Genomic DNA, 17660 nt, shown 5'->3' on the forward strand with positions numbered 1-17660 from the left:
ACCTACTAACCAAAAAAATCCCATGACCAGCTGGATTCACAGCTGAATTCTACCGAACATACAAAGAAGAGCTGGTACCATTTCTACTAATACTATTCCAAAAAAATGAGGAAGAGGGACTCCCCAACTCATTCTATGAGGCCAGCATCATCCTGATACCAAATTTTGGCAGAGACACAACAATAAATGAAAACTTCAGGCCAAAATACTCGATGAACATTGATGCAAAATCCCCAACAAAATACTGGCAAACAATCTAGCAGCCCATCAAAATTGAATCTACCACCATCAAGTAGGCTTCATCGCCAGGATGCAGGGTTGGTTCAAAATATGCAAATCAGTAAGTGTGATTCATCACACAAATATAACTAAATACAAAAACCACATGATTATCTCAATAGCTTCAGAAAGGCTTTTGACAAAATTCAACATCCCTTTATGTTAAAAGCTCTCAGTAAACTAGGTATTGAAGAAACATACTTCAAAATAATAAGAGCCATTTATGACAAACCCAGGGTCGCTGTTTAGATACAAAGCAAGGCACTACTTAACACCCAACATCACCACCTACCTGTTTAAGCACTGATTATTGTCCCTGTGCGTTAATGCTACCCTCACCCACCCTAGATGGCCTGGCTGAAGCTCATTTGACAGGACCTTTCTATGTTGTAATTGGATGAGTCTCAGGATCCAGCTCCCACAACCTGAATCAGCCTCTGAGAAACGTTCACCCATATTTTTAGCTTCCCTCTTTGGGCGCCAGCGTGCCACAGAATTCCCAACACAATTCTTAACAGAAGATGTTGATACTTTTATTATGAACTTCTTTTAGTACTCAGGGACTATAATCACAGAGCAGGGTGTCATTCTATAAAATCTTCCTATTTGCAAGCTTTTTAGGAATTATTTAGAAGAAGTAAATTCCAAAGTGACAAGATAAATAAACCTATTTTGTTTACTATTAAGCAAAATTTTATTTCCTTTTTCTTTTTTTAAAAAAAGAAATGTCCTTTATAATTCACAGCTAGAATCTCTCCAAAAATTCAACTAAGTTATAGTTAAGTTGTTCTAAGATTTAACTACATATAGAGTGATAGGTTGATAAGCTAGGCTTATTAACACAGTTGTCAAGGCACTCTCTGGCTCTTTCTCTTGTCCTCTCAGTTGTATCAATTAGCCCCCTCAATAACTCATACCTAGTCTTAAGTAGATTCAGAGCCTTTCTATTCATGAGGCCATTCAGGTAGCTGCCCAAGTGACATTTTCTGAAAGAGCCCAGAAAACTGATCTAACTGGAATCATCTCCAGCCAGCCCTCCAATGTATCTGTAATCACCATTAAGTAGTATTGGGAACAAAAACCTATGACTTATTTAGCTAATAGAGTTGTAATTCATGTACATGAATAACCACATTTGTTAACCTCTTATTGTCACCGTGACAACAGTAGAGTGTTTCATTTATTTTTAGAGTAAACAAATATTTATTGAGTGATTATTGCCCCATGCTCTAGGCTCTGCACAGGCACTGAGTATACATAAAAGAACATCACAGCATAGATAAAGTCTTTGCCTTCCACAAGTCTAAATTTTAACGTATCCTAATGAGGGGGGTGAAGTATGAGACAATGTATTATTCAGGCTATAACTCAGCTATGCTAAAGGAAAATATATCCCCAAAATTTACTGGCTTCTGAAAACAATGGTTTATCTCTCATTTTCATTCCATGTCCTTTGCAGGTGAGCTGGGTCTCTTCTATGTATCTCTTCACAGGCTAGGAATCCAGGCTAGTAGGGTAGCCACTATCTCAAATATTGTTGGACACTAGAGCCTAGAACAAAAGTACCCTAAAGAATCTTGCACTAGTAATTCAACACCTTGGCCTAGAAGAGATAATCCTTACTTATACTCCCAACTCAGTGACCAGAATTAGTCATGTGAACTTATTCAACCACAAGGAGACAGATATACCTGGGAGGCAGAGAAGTAGAATGTCTGAACATTTTTAATGACTACCAGAGCCATGCAAGTTCTGAGGGTGAGGAGGAAATAAGTTGAGACCTCTATTGTGTTGCAATCCCCAAGCCCTGCAGAATAGCACCCTTGGAGATCTGGGCATCCACGATAAAGCTTGCAAGTGTAAGGTTCCAGAAAAGGGGATAAAGGAACAGAAGCAGGGGGAATTATATTTATTGATTATCTACCTTATCTCAGTCACTTTAATTTTGTTGTATTGTTCAAATATTTAAATTTAAGGGATTGAGGAGGAAAACAAAATGTTTAAGAGGAAACAAGGGAGCTAGGTGTATTCTCATATGGTTTGGCTGTGTCCCCACCTAAATCTCATCTTTAATTGTAGCTCCCATAATTCCCACGTGTTGTGGGAGGGACCTGGTGGGAGATAATTGAATAATGGGAGTGGTTTCCCCCATACTGTCCTCGTGGTAGTGAATAAGCCTCATGAGACCTGATGGTTTTATAAGGGGAAACCCCTTTCACTTGGCTCTCATTCTCTGTTTGCCTGCTGCCGTGTAAGACATGCCTTTTGCCTTCTGCCATGATTGTGAGGCTTCACCAGCCATGTGGAACTGTGAGTTCATGAAACCTCTTTTCTTTATAAATTACTTAGTCTCGGGTATGTCTTCACCAGCAGCATGAAAACAGACTAATATATTTTCCAAATGTAAACCAGGCTCCCTGAGCAATCTGATTTAGCAATATGGTACCAGACATAACATGGCACATACAAACTGATAGCTATGTTTTCTAACTAGGTAAATGCATTCTCCAAGATTTACCTTGAGTCTCCTACCAGAGACATAAGAAGAATATATAAAGTGTGACTCATAGAAATACCTAGGAGAACCAGACGTCGTGGCTTCCTAAAATTCCAGCCACTCAGGAGGCTGAGGTGGGAGTATCACTCAAACCCAGGAGTTCAAGGCTGCAATGAGCTATTATCACGCTACTATTATAACACTATAACCTAAGTGACAGAATGAGACTGTCTTGAAAAAAAAATAACTGAGAACAAAGCTCACTTTGCTTTCACGCCCACAGCTTTCATTCAGAAACATGTCAGGATTTTGTGTGTGCTCTGCCTCCAACCTTCCTACAAATGTTAATATTCTTCCCACTTCTCTTATATTCAAAGTGTTGAGAGCCAAGGCATGCAGCTTGGAATGAGGCCAGCAAGACCTCTTGGTTTTCTTTCACTTTTTCTCTTTCTCTCTTCACTCACTTTTCTTCTACTTGGATTCCTAAATTGCTTCTTCTTTCCATGTCTTTCTGATATCTCCTTGTCACCAACCCATTCTGTTAATTACTCTTCTTCTGGTAATGAAAGAATAAAGCACTTTGTGGGTTTCAATTTAAAGTAATATATTTCTTCATTTGGTTCTTTTTTCTTTTCTTAAACTTTTTTTCTTTTTACTTGTTTGGCCTCAATGTATTAGAATTAAAGAATGTAGTAAAAATTTAAAAGATATGGATGATGCCATCAAGTAAACACATTTTGGAGCAAAGAATTAGCTAGACTAAAAAGTTCAAAGCATTTGGAAACTATTCTCTAAGTTTAGACATCAATTTCGGCCGAGTTTTTCAGAGTTGAACATCAAAAACCAAATTTATAAGTTGGGCAATTTTTACATATGCCCATGAGTATCATATTTAAAATATATAGGGCTATATCTTAGGATCCCTGAAAAGAAATGAAACTTTTGGAAGAAAAAACAGGATTGGTTAGAATGCTGTAAAATTACATGCATAGGGAAATTTGGGGGACAATATGCAATTATAGTTAATGTTTGATTATCAGATAGAATTTTGGAGGGTGGGTGGAAATAAGGTAAGCTACAGATAACTCAAAACCATGCACAGTTCAGATCAAATCACAGTTGACTGTTCATTAGCTTTCAGTAGATTAACCACTTTGCAGATTAGTCAAATATCTGGGGTGATCTTACCTCCCAGGAAGGCTGAGTCATTAGGTAATTAGAAGATTGGAGTTGAAGGACAGCTCTTCAAGGTGCAGAAGCTGAGAACCCAAACTCTGGGTAAGACTGCTGATGGAGTGAATGATGTATGCCAGATTCCATGTGTCCAGACCTGAAACCGAGTCGTCCAGACCTGGAACCCAGTCTTCCAACCACTGGGTTGCTGATAATCAGGGCAAATAATAACGGCTTGATTGCATGCCCTTGTAGGGGAAGATACCCGATTCTAAATCCCTGCTGTACCTTAACTACCTCCATCTGAAAACAGGTTAATCCACCTTCAGATGATCAGGAATTAATTGCATGCATCCCTGTAAGTGCATTTTAATACATAATCAGAAAGCAAAGAAGCAGTTTTTTATATTGAAGGCCTAGAAATTGTTTAGAATATAACAGAAATATGTCTTAGCCTCATTTTTTAATCCAAATGTAAAAATACAAATAGTATTGAAGAGCATCTCTACCAATTGTTCAATATACGCCCAAAGTTGGGACCATTTAAGTCTTCTAAAGCTGTTTGATTTTTAAATGAACACGAATTTACTTTTCAATGGATATCTATCATTGTCATTAATTGACTCAAATAATAACATTGAGCACATATTATACATCAAACCAAAAAGCAACCACCATTAAAAATATATAATGAGTTATGGCTTTGTAATAGAAACTTATATTCTTAATACCAAACATTTAGGACTTTGTAGCCAAAGACTGACAAATGCAAAACAAAAGCATATACTGGACATGTAGGACTTACAATAAAAACACTACAAGATCATGAGTCAAAGGTTTATTTCCTAAAACAAAGAATATGTTGTAAAATCAGATTGTACAATAAAGGGCAATTTGACCATTATATCAAAATTTCAGCTTTATCGAGAGAGAGCATTTCTATTTGTGATAAAACTGAACAAGTTAGAAGAATTGGCCAATGCTTTTCAGTTTTCTTTACAGCCTGCCTGAACCTTCTCTCCTTCTCTTATCTGACTAAAGATATCCCCCTTGGGATGTCTTAATCTAGAACATGAGTTGGCAAACTAGGGCCTAAGGACCATAACCATGCCTCAGACTAAGAATGGCTTTTGCATTTTTGAAAGATTACAACAAAAAACAGAAGAAAGATTACCAAAAAACACCAGACTATACATGGCCCACAAAGTCTAAAATACTAGCTGCCCACTGTAGGAAAAAAATCCCTGAACCCAGTGTAGAATATTCTTAGACTCCTCCCTCTTATTTTCTCATCAAATCCAAATTACTGTCTGCCTCTTAATACCTCTGCCACAAGTCCCTTCTTCTTCATCCTTCTTGCTAACTGTTGGTTATTACTACGTTGCCTCCTGCTTAATGTTGTTGTCTGCCTCCAGTCCCAACCGTCTCCATTATAGACAACTACTATTATGTCGCTAGAATAATTTCCTAAAGAGCAAGTTGCCATGTCTTCAGTAAATCTTTTCTTGACATCCCAAGACCACCACCACCTACATTCTTGCTTCTCCCAGTCCCTGCCCTTGTGCTGATGTCTGCTGCAACACTCTTCACATGAAGGATTTATTTGTATGTTAGCTTTCCCACGAACCTGAGAGCTCCCTTGAGGGTAGATACAGCCACAGCACCTGCCACACAGAAAATGTGTGAATGACTTTAATTCTGTGTTCTCTGGATATAGATTTTAACAGGGTAGAAAACACCCCCAGGATTCTGGAAATCTTTGGAATAAGGAGGTAGGTATGTGCTAGCAAAAAGATGTTTAGAAAAGTTCACAAGGAGAATTGAAAACCAACTAGAACTGAAAACCACCTTCTCATCTGCTTTTCATGCTAATGCCTCTCTCCATGAATGCATTTAAATACATAAATTTTCAACTTAAATTGTGTGCAAGACTAAGCTGTGTACTTTATATATTTCGCCAGTTATTTTCATTTTATAAAGTTGGCATATGTGTGAATATAGAATTGAAAATTGACAGAATGGGTGCATTTTTCGCGTGTAGAACAAGAATTAAAGAAAGGCAGGAGGACAGAAGGAAGACAGAAAAATTTACCACTAGCTAGCTGCTTCCCCACTTTTAATTTCTTTCCCCAAGCTCCAGAAACAAAGCAATCTCCTTGCCTCTCAGCATCTTTTTTTATTAAGCAGGGTAAATTGTGCTATAGCACAATTTTAAAAATCACTCTGAAGTCTTGAAGGCTTAACACAACTGAAGCTTATTTTTTCTTCTCCAGTGAAATGTGTTCATTTTTTGTCAGCTTTAGGGTGGTTCATTTGGACACTCAGGATCCTAGGGTTATGGTGGCTCCACCAACCAGGCTTGTACTCCCTGAGATATGTGGTCTTCTTTCAAGAGAAGAAAGTACATAAAGGCTTCATACTTTATTACTCTGTACTGTATTCCATTGCTCATAACTAGTCACATGGCCCTGCTTAACTGCAAGTACAGTCTCTCATGTACTAGAAATGAAAGGAGAACCAGATATTAGTCCACAGATATTATGGATTTCATATCCATTTGTTCAATAAGATAAACTGTTATGTTGGATTCAGTCTCATCTTCCTTACACCTTCAGTTCACGTTGAGATTTTTTTTCTAAGTAGTCCATTAACTAGTCAAGAAAATAGCAGACATTTATTCCTGCGACAGGTGCCTTCTCTGATCATCTGAGCAATAGCCTCTGTTGGTTACCCAATTCTCCTGATTTTGCTGGAATAAAGGGAATTAGAACAATAGCCCAAAAATTAGAAATTAAGGGAGTAGCCTAGAGCTGTGAATATTTTTGTGTATGTGGAAAGGGCTGAGGTGGATAGCATGGAAATGGGCTATTGGGAGCTGGGCAGCCATGAGCTACCTCTTTATCCTTCCTTATTAGTGTGAAGGCAAAATAGGAGACCACCTCCTCACTCCCCAAAGCTTTCATAATATCCCTCTTGGGATCTCCTTTTTCTTTTCTTGACTACCTTGGATGTTCATTTAGCATGCTTCTACCTATGTACAAATGTTAAGAAGGAGAAGGCCATATGGATTCAATTATCACAGGCATCCCCATCTCATAGAAATAAACTGGAAAGACTTAACTTTAAAAACCTTTTTGTCGTTGGCTCTCTGTGCCTTACCCAGATATCTGGATATCTAAAAGTGAAATGAATATGTGTTGAGTAGGAAGAGATTACCATGGTTTAGATAAGTCTATGTTAAAAGTGTATAGAAACATAATTTGTTAACCAAATGAGCTCTTCATTATAAAGTTAATGCAGTAGTTGCCTGGGGCCAGATTTCTGGCCAATTACATCTCCTGGAAAGAAAAATAAAATTGAAAATTTATACCAGCTCTACAAAGGGAAAAGTAAAAAAACAAGTGAGCAGAGACTATTAGCAACATGATCTGACTTCTAGAAGGAGATAAAGGCTTCCTGCCCGCTGAGAGGAAGAAAATCTTACATGAGTTAAGAGTACAATGGGCTGGGCATGGTGGCTCATGCCTGTAATCCCAGCACTTTGGGAAGCCGAGGCAGGTGGATCATGGTGTCAGGAGTTCAAGACCAGCCTGGCCAAAATGGTGAAACCCCGTCTCTACTAAAATTACAAAAATTAGCCAGACACAGCGGCAGGCGCCTGTAATCCCAGTTACTCATGAGACTGAGGCAGGAGAATTGCTTGAATCTGGCAGAGGTTGCAGTGAGCCAAGATCATGCCACTGCACTCCAGTGCAGCCTGGGCGATAGAATGAGACTCCGCCACAAAAAAAAAAAAGTACAATGAACTCCTAGGACTCCCTAATGCCAGTTACCAAGCTAGCCTGTAGATGGAGTGAATACATTTCTCCTTGCCTGACACGTTCAAATTATGGATATTTTCTCTTTTTTCTCTCCCATGTGTCTGTAGATGGAACTGGGATAATCTCCTAATTGTGAAAGCCTTTTTCTTCAGATAACACTGTCTTCTGCCACCTCTTGGAAGGTCTACACAGGAGATCCTAGGCTGCTTCATGTGTGTTATGTTTGGCCCTCACTGTGTCAGCTTACATAGAATGTTTTTACATTTTGAATTAACTGTTACTATTTAAAATTCAAGAGATTTAATATAAAATTCAAGATGCCTGATAACTCTGGTAATCTGGGACTGAATTCCCACATGGTGACTTTTGGCTGAAGCTAAATAACCCCTGCTACCTTTAAAGGAGGCAAGAGCTCTCCAATACTCTAGTATCTCTACTCCCTGTTGCCTTGTTAACACTGAGACTGGGCATTTAATTTCAGATTTGCCTTGATGTTTTCCTTGGACTTAAGAAGCAAGGGGCATATTTCCAACTCCCAGCCTGTTTTACTTATTCATTTTTCCTGCTGTGCCCCCTTTAAAGATTGGAATTTGTAACCTCTAACTAGCAGAACTGAGTTTTAGCCAAAGCATCAAAGTTAGAAAGGGACTTTCTTGGACTTATTTTTTGTGTCCTAGTAAGCCAAGGTTCAGGTACCATCTTAGAGGTGAGAAATCTAGGAGTCTGCTTAGCCTGCTTCAGCCTCGGCAGAAGGAATCTGAAAATGCCCAGTGTGTCAAGTCAGGGATGGGTATGGACTGAAGACCCAGCATTTAACAAAGAAATTGAACATGGGTTATCTGATTTTTTAGGCTTTGGTCACATGTAACAAAAAGAAACATATCCAAAATGCTTTAACCAAAAAGAATGCATTGGCTCAATAATCAAAAACTGCAGGAATCAGTCTGGCTTTAGGTGTAGCTAGATCAAGGTTTCAGTTGACACCATCAGCCTGAGAGGCTTCTGTCTTTCCATCTTTTGGCTCTGCTTCTTCTGGCTTCACTCTCAGATAGCCACCCTACCTCATGGTCACAGATGGCTTCTATCATGCCCAGAAGCACATCCTCATCCAGTAGGAGAGAGGACTCGCCTTTGTCCTACCATTCTAGCAAAAGCTTATCTACATTACATCATCTTTGCTTGGGACAGAGTGAACCCAGTCTCTGTGGCCAGGGAAATGACAACAAAGGCACCAGTGACAGGTCAGATGCTCTGCCAAAAGCAAAAATGGTTGGAGCCAGAAGAATAATTCCCCCAGATGGAAATCAAAGTATAGTTACCAGGAGAGGAGTGAATGGATCATGGATAGCATCAGTAGCTGGTTTCAACTGCACCTGGACAGCTTCTTAAAAAGCAAACTCTTCAACTCCAGCACTGCCCAGATATTCTGATTCATTAGATCTGGAGCTGGGCCCAGGAGTCTTCTTATTTAACAAGATCTCCAGGGATTCTGAGGCAAGAAGTCATTAATTCAAACTTTGTGAAACACTTTGAGACTGCAGTGTCTTATTACAACTAACAATAAATTTATAATTATATGCTAGGAACTGTATTGTGTTTTATAGGCATTATTACAAATAATCCTTAAACAACTCTGTGAAGTGGATACCATTATTATGTCCATTTTTGGGTGAAAATGTGGAGCTTAAAAAGTTTAATAATTTTCTCAATGACACATAGATAGCAAGTGGCTGAGCCAGAGCTCAAACCCAGTGTTGTTCCTACTCTACTATAATGCCTACATCCCTTTGGATTTCACATAAAAATTAAATGAGGGAGATAAAAGTGTCAAGACTGTGTGTGCCCTCAGTAAATATCAGTTTGTTTATTTTTTAATCTGTGCATTAAATCATAAAAGATCAAGTAACAATTTCTTTTTCTATCATTTTATTGCTGCTGCTGATCCATTGAGAACTTTTGCTATGGGCCCCCTCATTACCTTTGCAACAGATGCTAACTAATGCTGGAAAAACTGTATTCTTTGGAATGTTTGTGATGCCCATGGCAGCTGATATTTTCATTTGAGAGTGGTGCTCAGGTATTGGAAAGAGGGGAATAGAAAATACATTTGTTACATGATTACATGATCACTATGTGGTAGGCATGTTTTAGAAAATATTTTGTCAAGTTTTAACAACAGTGCTACATTGTGTAGATTAAGAAGTTATTTTCCCAAGGTTACTCTGCCCAGAAAAGTAGAGGATCAGAATTTGAGCTTCTACCATGCCCCAGTGACTCTACAACTTCTGGATATGTCATTTCCTTGTAAAAGTATAGCCCCCGTCATAGATATAAATTGGTGCTGACTCCGCTTGAGTGAACTTTATTAGTGAAAACCTCAGTATATTTGGCATATTAAATGTTCAAAACTGAAACACAGGAAATCATCAAATGTGAAGAAGGAACACTGGCAGTTGTACTGATGAGCCTTACAATACTGGAACAGTGTTGATTATAACAATGATAAACACATCTTCTTTTAAATACAATTCTAGTTGACCTTTTTCTTACTCTAGGCTAGAAATCGGGAGTTCAAACTAATCAAACGCTAATGTAATAAGTTATCTAATAAGTAGGACATCACAGGTTTTGAATGCATATCAGATTTTTCTCTTTTCCCTGAGAAAAAAAGAATCATCTGGAATCCTCTGCTGGGTGAGAGCAGGTTCTTATTAGAGGAATGTAATACATTTATGATGAAGATAGGGGTTTTGCAAAGTTGCCTTTCTCATTTGCTTTACATTCAATTCCTTCAGAAGAATGGGAGAAATTCAATTGAATAGGAAAAATATCACTGAAGTTCCAGAACTTGATCAATTATCTAACAATATTAAGAAACTAAATGTATTTTCTTAAGTAATCCAGTTTATCTTTCCAGGTCAGTTAACATTGTTCCTTCTGAAGCGCAGATGGAAATTTTTTGAGTTTTTCCAAAACTTTCCAGAGTTCAAATACCCTGTGTTTTCTTTCCAGTGCCATCAATATTCTGAAAATGGCAGTGATTTTTATTCAACCTGTATAAGCCACTTTCACCATGTACCTGGAAGCAACATCCACATCTTTTTCAGGTAATAGTTTCCAAATATTAATTAATAAATATTGCTGTTGTTAAGAAATACTAAATAACTACAAGTAAGTTGCATATTCTCAAAATGCCTAGAAATTCACTCCAAAATTTTGCAAAATTGTTAGAGGTTAGTGCAGATAACATTGATGCTATTCTCCTTCCTCACGGCCCAAGCTCAGTCATTGAGAAGTAAATACCCAAAATGAAACAAAACATGTATGTTCCCCAAATTTCTCTAAAAGGCACTCTTTAAACAAAAAAGAATTTTTTCCCTCTGGAATTGGAATTATAAATGGCAATTACAATCCCAGATTAGCCCACAGAAACCTAACCATCAATACCAACTGTGTGAATGCTGGCAGCTGGCAGAAGGGAAGGAGACAGGAAATTCTCCCTTCTGAGGCACAAAGCTAGCTTTATATAAAGTTGTTATTTAGGCAAAGATTTTCTTTCATGTCACTATTCTTTTTTTTCCCCTCATCTCATCAACCACATTCCTAGTTTTCCTCTGTCCACTATGAAGGACTCTGTGACCACATTCTGACTCTGATGAGACCCTGCCCAGAATTGACCTGAACCCCAATAATTCACCTTTCTCTCAGGTAATGTTTTCAAATCCAGGTACTCTTTCAAGGTCCAATTCATACAGCTGTTTTTCTAGAATTCCTTTTTTTACCCAACCCTTAGCTCCAACTCTTGTCTTTCTCTGAATAGCTACAGTGAGTACTATTTGAATAAGCTATTTATTATGTAAACATATCCTAGCATTATTGTTACAGGAAAGGGGTCCCAATTCAGACCCCAAGAGAGGGTTCTTGAATCTCAGGCCAGAAAGAATTCAGGGCAAGTCTATAAAGTAAAGTGAAAGCAAGTTTATTAGGAAAGTAAAGGAATTAAAGGATGGCTACTGCGTAGACAGCAGACCTGAGAGGGGCTGGTTGCCCATTTTTATGGTTATTTCTTGATGATATGCTAAATAAGTGGTAGATTATTCATGCCTCACCTTTTTAGACCATATACGGTAAGTTCCTGATGTTGCCATGGCATTTGTAAACTGTCATGGTTCTGGTGGGAGTGTAGCATGGAGGACGACCAAAGGTCACTCTCGCCGCCATCTTGGTTTTGGTGGGTTTTAGTTTGCTCCTTTACTGCCACCTGTATTATCAGCAAGGTCTTTATGACGTGTATCTTGTGCCAACCTCCTAACTCATCCTGTGACTTAGAATGCATTAACCATCTGGGAATGCAGCCCAGTAGGTCTCAGCCTTATTTTATCCAGCCCCTATTCAAGATGGAGTTGCTGTGGTTCAAATGCCTCTGACATTATGACACTGTTTACTGACTTGAATCATTAGTTAAATCATATATTGTATGTAGGTTTTATGTCTTTGTATATTATCTCCGCAACCATTATAAATTGTACCACGAAGGATAAACCTTGCCAAAGAGAGGTCTGGCCTTTGCAGTTGGCACCTGGGAGGTAACCTCTAAGCCCGTGGAGTATCCTGCCTGATTAGAACATCTTTGTTTACTTGGGGTCTGGAGCCATAGGTACCTCAGACTACAAGGTGTCAGATTGACCTCTGGAAGTGCTGGAAACTAAGATTAGCCATATGAGTAGTGGCTGGGTGACTGGATTGCAATCAAAACTCCAGACACCAAAGCTCAAATGAGCTTCCCAGTGGGCAATATTCCATGTGTATTTTCACACAATGTTCCTAGAGAAATAGGTACTGCACACATGCCTTCACTGGGAGAGGATAACTGGAAGCCCTGTGCCTTAAGGTCTCCTGAGCCCTGCCTTGTGTGCCTCTTTCTTCCGCTGATTTTAATCTGTATCTTTTCACTGTAATAAACTGTAACCGTGTGTGTAACAGCTTTCCAAGATCTGTGAGTCCCTTTAGAGAATTATCTAACCTGAGGGTAGTCTTGGATCCCTGATCTCACAGTACATGTGAGAAGTAAAGGTGGTCTTGGGGACTCCTGAGCTCTGTGTACTAATAAAGGGAAGGGACTGTATTAAGTCATACTTCTACATATACATAGTCAAAATGCCTAACGCAGAGTTTAGGACACATGGTTGAATAATGATTTAATTCTATTAACAACTTAACTGTTCATTCTTGTCCTCGAACTCCACTTCCATAGCACCTTACTTAAAGATAACTTCTTATATCTGAGGCAGTAAAGAGCGAAAAAGAAAAATAATTTGAGTAAATATGCTGAGTGTTAAGGAATTCTACAGTACCTGGTGATAATAATGACCACTTAGAACATATAAAGCACCAAGTATGGTGTTAGTCCTTTACTCGCAATAACTCTTCATTTTCATTGTAACCGTTTGAAGCATCATTGTTAAATTTGCCTCTTTTACAGATGAGAAAACTGATACAAAATTTTTAACAAAGATGCATATTTAATCATTAATATAAACTTTTAAAAGTCCACATACCCTTTATCTGTTTATAGCCACCACTCCATTTCCCCATGCTGCTTCACAGCAAACTTCACTGCAAAATCCCTCCCACAGGTTGACTATATCCTGTCTCCACGTCCTTGTTTCTAACTAATTCCTTCACCTACTCCAATGACTTATCTCTACCTTTCCATCAAAATTGTACTCATCAAGGTCTACAAGTCTTTTCATGTGGCCAAACCCAGCAAACATGTCTTAGTTTTCATGCTACTCATCCTCACAGTTTATCGTGTACTTCCTCCTTTAAATATTTTTTTTCTTTTGGCTTCTGATTTTTCTGTTACTTACTAAACTTAATTAGTCTTTGATGACACCTGTTCCTCCATCTAAACTCACTGTTAAATGTTGGCCTGACCAGGGCTTCCTCTGGGGCTCTTTGCTCTTCTATGTGTACTGTCTCCTTAGGTAATCTCATTGCCTTGACTTACAAACATCTATATGTTGATGATGCTCAAATTTTCAGTAAAAGTCTAGACATCTTCCCTGTGCTTCAGGCTCAAAAATCTATGTTTCCCCACTTACTCCTCTTATCAACATCCTTGTGTAAAGGAGAATATGGAAGTAGGAAAGGCAGAAACTCACTCTCTTGGTGCCTCTGTGACATGGTGTGGCATCGAGGGAATCTTCACTCTTCTTACTCCAGTCATGACCCAGGATATTTGTGTTCAACTGGAGTGGATAAGAAAATTGTAAGTCAACACAATTGTTTTTTATAAGGAGTTCTTAATGCATAACTCATATATGTACATACATTATATAGTGGCAATTTATGTGATATTTTATAACTTTAAAATATTTAGATCCAATTCAACTTTCTAAAAATTGGTGTGACAATTAAAGTCAACAGTTTTTATCACAATCTTAGCATGAAATCCAATTCTCTTTTAATAGTCTACAATGTTATCAAGGACTGCTTTTTCCCCCCAGCCCCCACCCACCACTGGCCTTCTTTCTACTTCTTAAATGTTATTTCCTACTCAGAATATTGGTACTTGCTTTTTCCCTCTGGCTGGAATACATTTTTTCCCTCATCTAGCATGGCTGACTCCTTCTCAATCTTGAGGTCTCAACTCAAATATCATCCCCTCATGAAGGCTTTTCCTGACCCCTGTTCCCACTCAGATAGGAGCCCCTAATTAACCTGTATTACATGACTTTGCTTACTCCCTTTACAGAACCTACCACACTAGATAATATTTTTCATTGTCTTCCCATGCCTCAACATGAGCTCAGGGAGAGTAGGTTCCTTGTCTGTCTTGCTCACTGCTATACTGCAGCACCTACAATAGTGTCTGGCCCCCAATAATTAATTTGTTCAATGGATTTGTTTTACTAGGCCCCTATGCCAGGATTCGAACTTGGGTTGAACGTGACCACAGAATTTAAGCTCTTAAATACCCTGCTTGGCTAACATTTCATCTAAAGCAAGTGACAGGAGATAGTGAGGAGATGACAACAGTTGGCATCAGTCAGGGAAGATTTCCTGGAGAAGATGTGAAAGATTTGGATACAGGTAGAAACTTAAGGAAGAATATTTTAGGCCAAGTGAACACACAGAACCAGAAACTAGAAATAACCTGGATTTATGAGGTAGATGACTAGAAAATCTTAATTATAAGGTTAATTGTAATTATAATGGAATTAGTATTGAACAGTCACAACATAGCCTTTTGGTGGAAAAATTTAATTCAATCCTATTTTCTCCCAGTTTCCATGCCAAATTTAAGTTACATTGGGAGCTGATGGGTTCACATGTACATTTATACATATAAATGGCAAAGCTGCAACCTTCAAACTCAGGGTCAGTATCTGTTATAGGAGGTGAGTTAAGGGCTGCTGGTTGCAACCCACTAATGCCTGAAAGTTGTTTAGAACCAAAAACCCAGAAACTGGGGGCATCCTCCTCTCTTATTTATTTTACTTTGAGCTATGCCAGAATATTCAGCATGGCTGATCCTAGTGGAAAGAGCGATGGAACTGGGTGGAGGAAGGAGGTGGCAGAGAAAAGGTTGTACAAACAAAATATTTTCACTTTGCAAATAAAGCGATTTAAGCATTCTCCAAAATGTTACTGCTTCTATATTTTTCATCTTGTTTCCCAGAACATGTCACTTTCATTTTGAAGTCTAGTGTTGTTAAATAGGAAAGCCTAATTGATATATAGAAAGAAGTATTAGTCACCTCACCCAAATGCCTGGGAAAATATCCTTAGCTATACAACTCATGACTCACAGATGAAGCTGAGGGCCAACAATAAACTAAAACTCTTACTCAGAGATAATGAAGCATGAAATGGCACTTTAGAATTAAAACTCCATTGAGAGAAAATGCCTTTCCAAAGTACAAAAAAAAAGGGTTGAAATGTTGAATCAAACTATATAGGGTACATTTTCACAGGTTACTAAACAATATATATTATGCTGTGTAGAGAGGTTATTTTTCTTCCAAATTATGTGAGTCTTTGTTTTCTCAAATGTTACAATATTTTCTAATAGTTTTTTATGAAAACAATTGAATGATAGGTTTGAATTAAAATCATTTTTTTAGAAAAACAAAATGCATCTGGGCCTGGAATTTTAGTACATCATTTCGTTATTGTTGTCCAATTCGAATATATGTTCCTCTAGCTACCCTCATAAAATATTTTAGACTTCTCTGCTTCTTGGTATGTCATGTGTATGTAGGTCCTTTGAATTTATTTATTTACTCTCCAATCCATAACCTAAAACTTCAATTATTCCACAACTTTCTCCGAATATTAAAGAAATATGGGCCGGGCATGGTAGCTCGTGCCTGTAATCCCAGCACTTTGGGAGGCCGAAGCGGGCAGATCACGAGGTCAGGATATTGAGACCATCCTGGCCTACATGGTGCAACCCTGTCTCTACTAAAAATACAAAAATTAGCTGGACGTGGTGGTGCATGCCTGTAATCCCAGCTACTCGGGAGGCTGAGGCAGGAGAATCGCTTGAACCAGGGAGTCAGAGTTTGCAGTGAGCCGAGATTGCACCACTGCACTCCAGCCTGGCAACAGAGCGAGACTCTGTCTCACAAACAAAACAAAACAAAAAGAAATATGTTCATGATCTATTAAGTAAATAATTTATACATACAAAGCCCAAAGGAACTATTCATGGCTCTCTGCTTTTAAGTGTTATTCAAGAAAGAAAGAAGAAAAATATGTTTATTCAAATATTTTATTTAACTCTTAGATACATCACATTATGTCTATAAACTAATTTCATTCTTATTCCTCTTGATTTTGCTGTTATAATTATATTAAAATGCATGTATTCATTCATGATATTTGCTGATTTTTTTAATTGCATGAGAATAATGCATTTGTGTAGTGGGATGCAAAAAATTAATAGTGATTTTATTTTTCTTCCTAAATAACAGGAAATGTTTCCAATTATTTTTTAAAGCAGGACATTTGGTAAAGATAATGTTGCTATAGCAACTTTAGAACAAGGCTTAATTTGGGCCACAGTGAGTGCACCCACTTGTTTTAAATTCATCATTCAGTCTAATCTAGCATTTACATGTAGAGCTTCATTTACAAACAACTGCAGCAGGAGAGCCTATGTGGAAAGTGCTTTAGGGATACCGTGCCTCAAATTTCCACTTGCATTCGTGGCATTTATTAAGAGCCTATATCACGGTATCAAATGTTGTAATGTTGATTAAGAAAAAGATAAAACCTTAACTTCAATTTTACTCAAGATTAAGAGTTGTGAAAATCAATTTGCTCTTAACATGTCCGTGAAAATATTTTGACACTAAAATACTCCTTACTTTCTAGTTTTAATCCTTACAAAATGTTGGAATGGAAACATTTATTGCATTTGTCTGAGGAAAGATAGTTTAGCTTAGTCTGCTTTAGCTTATTTCCACCGAAAGAATACTATGTACCTGTAAGACTCTTAACCAGTGTTGTGTCACTTAACAATGGGAATACATTTTGAGAAGTGCATTCTTGGGTTATTTCATCATTGTGCAAATATCATAGAGTGTACTTACACAATACATGGGATTTCCCAATTGCTATGGTTTTGTGTCCCCTCTGAAATTCATGTTCAAAGTGGATCCCCATTGTAGTGGTATTAAGAGGCAGGGCCTTCGGGGGATGTGATTATATTATGAGGACTCCAGTCTCATGCATGGAATTAGTGTCCTTATGAAAGGGCTTAGGTTGAATGGGACACCCTGTTGGTCTTCTGTCCCTTCTGCCACCTAAGGACACAGTGTTCCTCAACTCCAGAGAATGCAACAACAAGGTGTCAACTTGAAAGCAGAGAGAAAGCGAGA

The 17660-nt window shown here is 38.1% G+C and overlaps 1 long non-coding RNA gene across 1 annotated transcript in view; it reads left to right on the forward strand.

The window, feature by feature from the left end:
* The window catches only part of LOC107973853 (uncharacterized), a 221501-nt gene that overhangs the window by 22558 nt on the left and 181283 nt on the right, over positions 1 to 17660 (forward strand). Inside the window, exon 2 of the long non-coding RNA XR_001716344.4 lies at positions 10783 to 10877. This is a non-coding gene — a long non-coding RNA (uncharacterized LOC107973853). The remainder of the gene's footprint in view (positions 1 to 10782; positions 10878 to 17660) is intronic.

Source organism: Pan troglodytes, chromosome 13, assembly GCF_028858775.2.
Source record: "Pan troglodytes isolate AG18354 chromosome 13, NHGRI_mPanTro3-v2.0_pri, whole genome shotgun sequence".
In the NCBI taxonomy this organism is placed as follows: Eukaryota; Metazoa; Chordata; class Mammalia; order Primates; family Hominidae; genus Pan; species Pan troglodytes.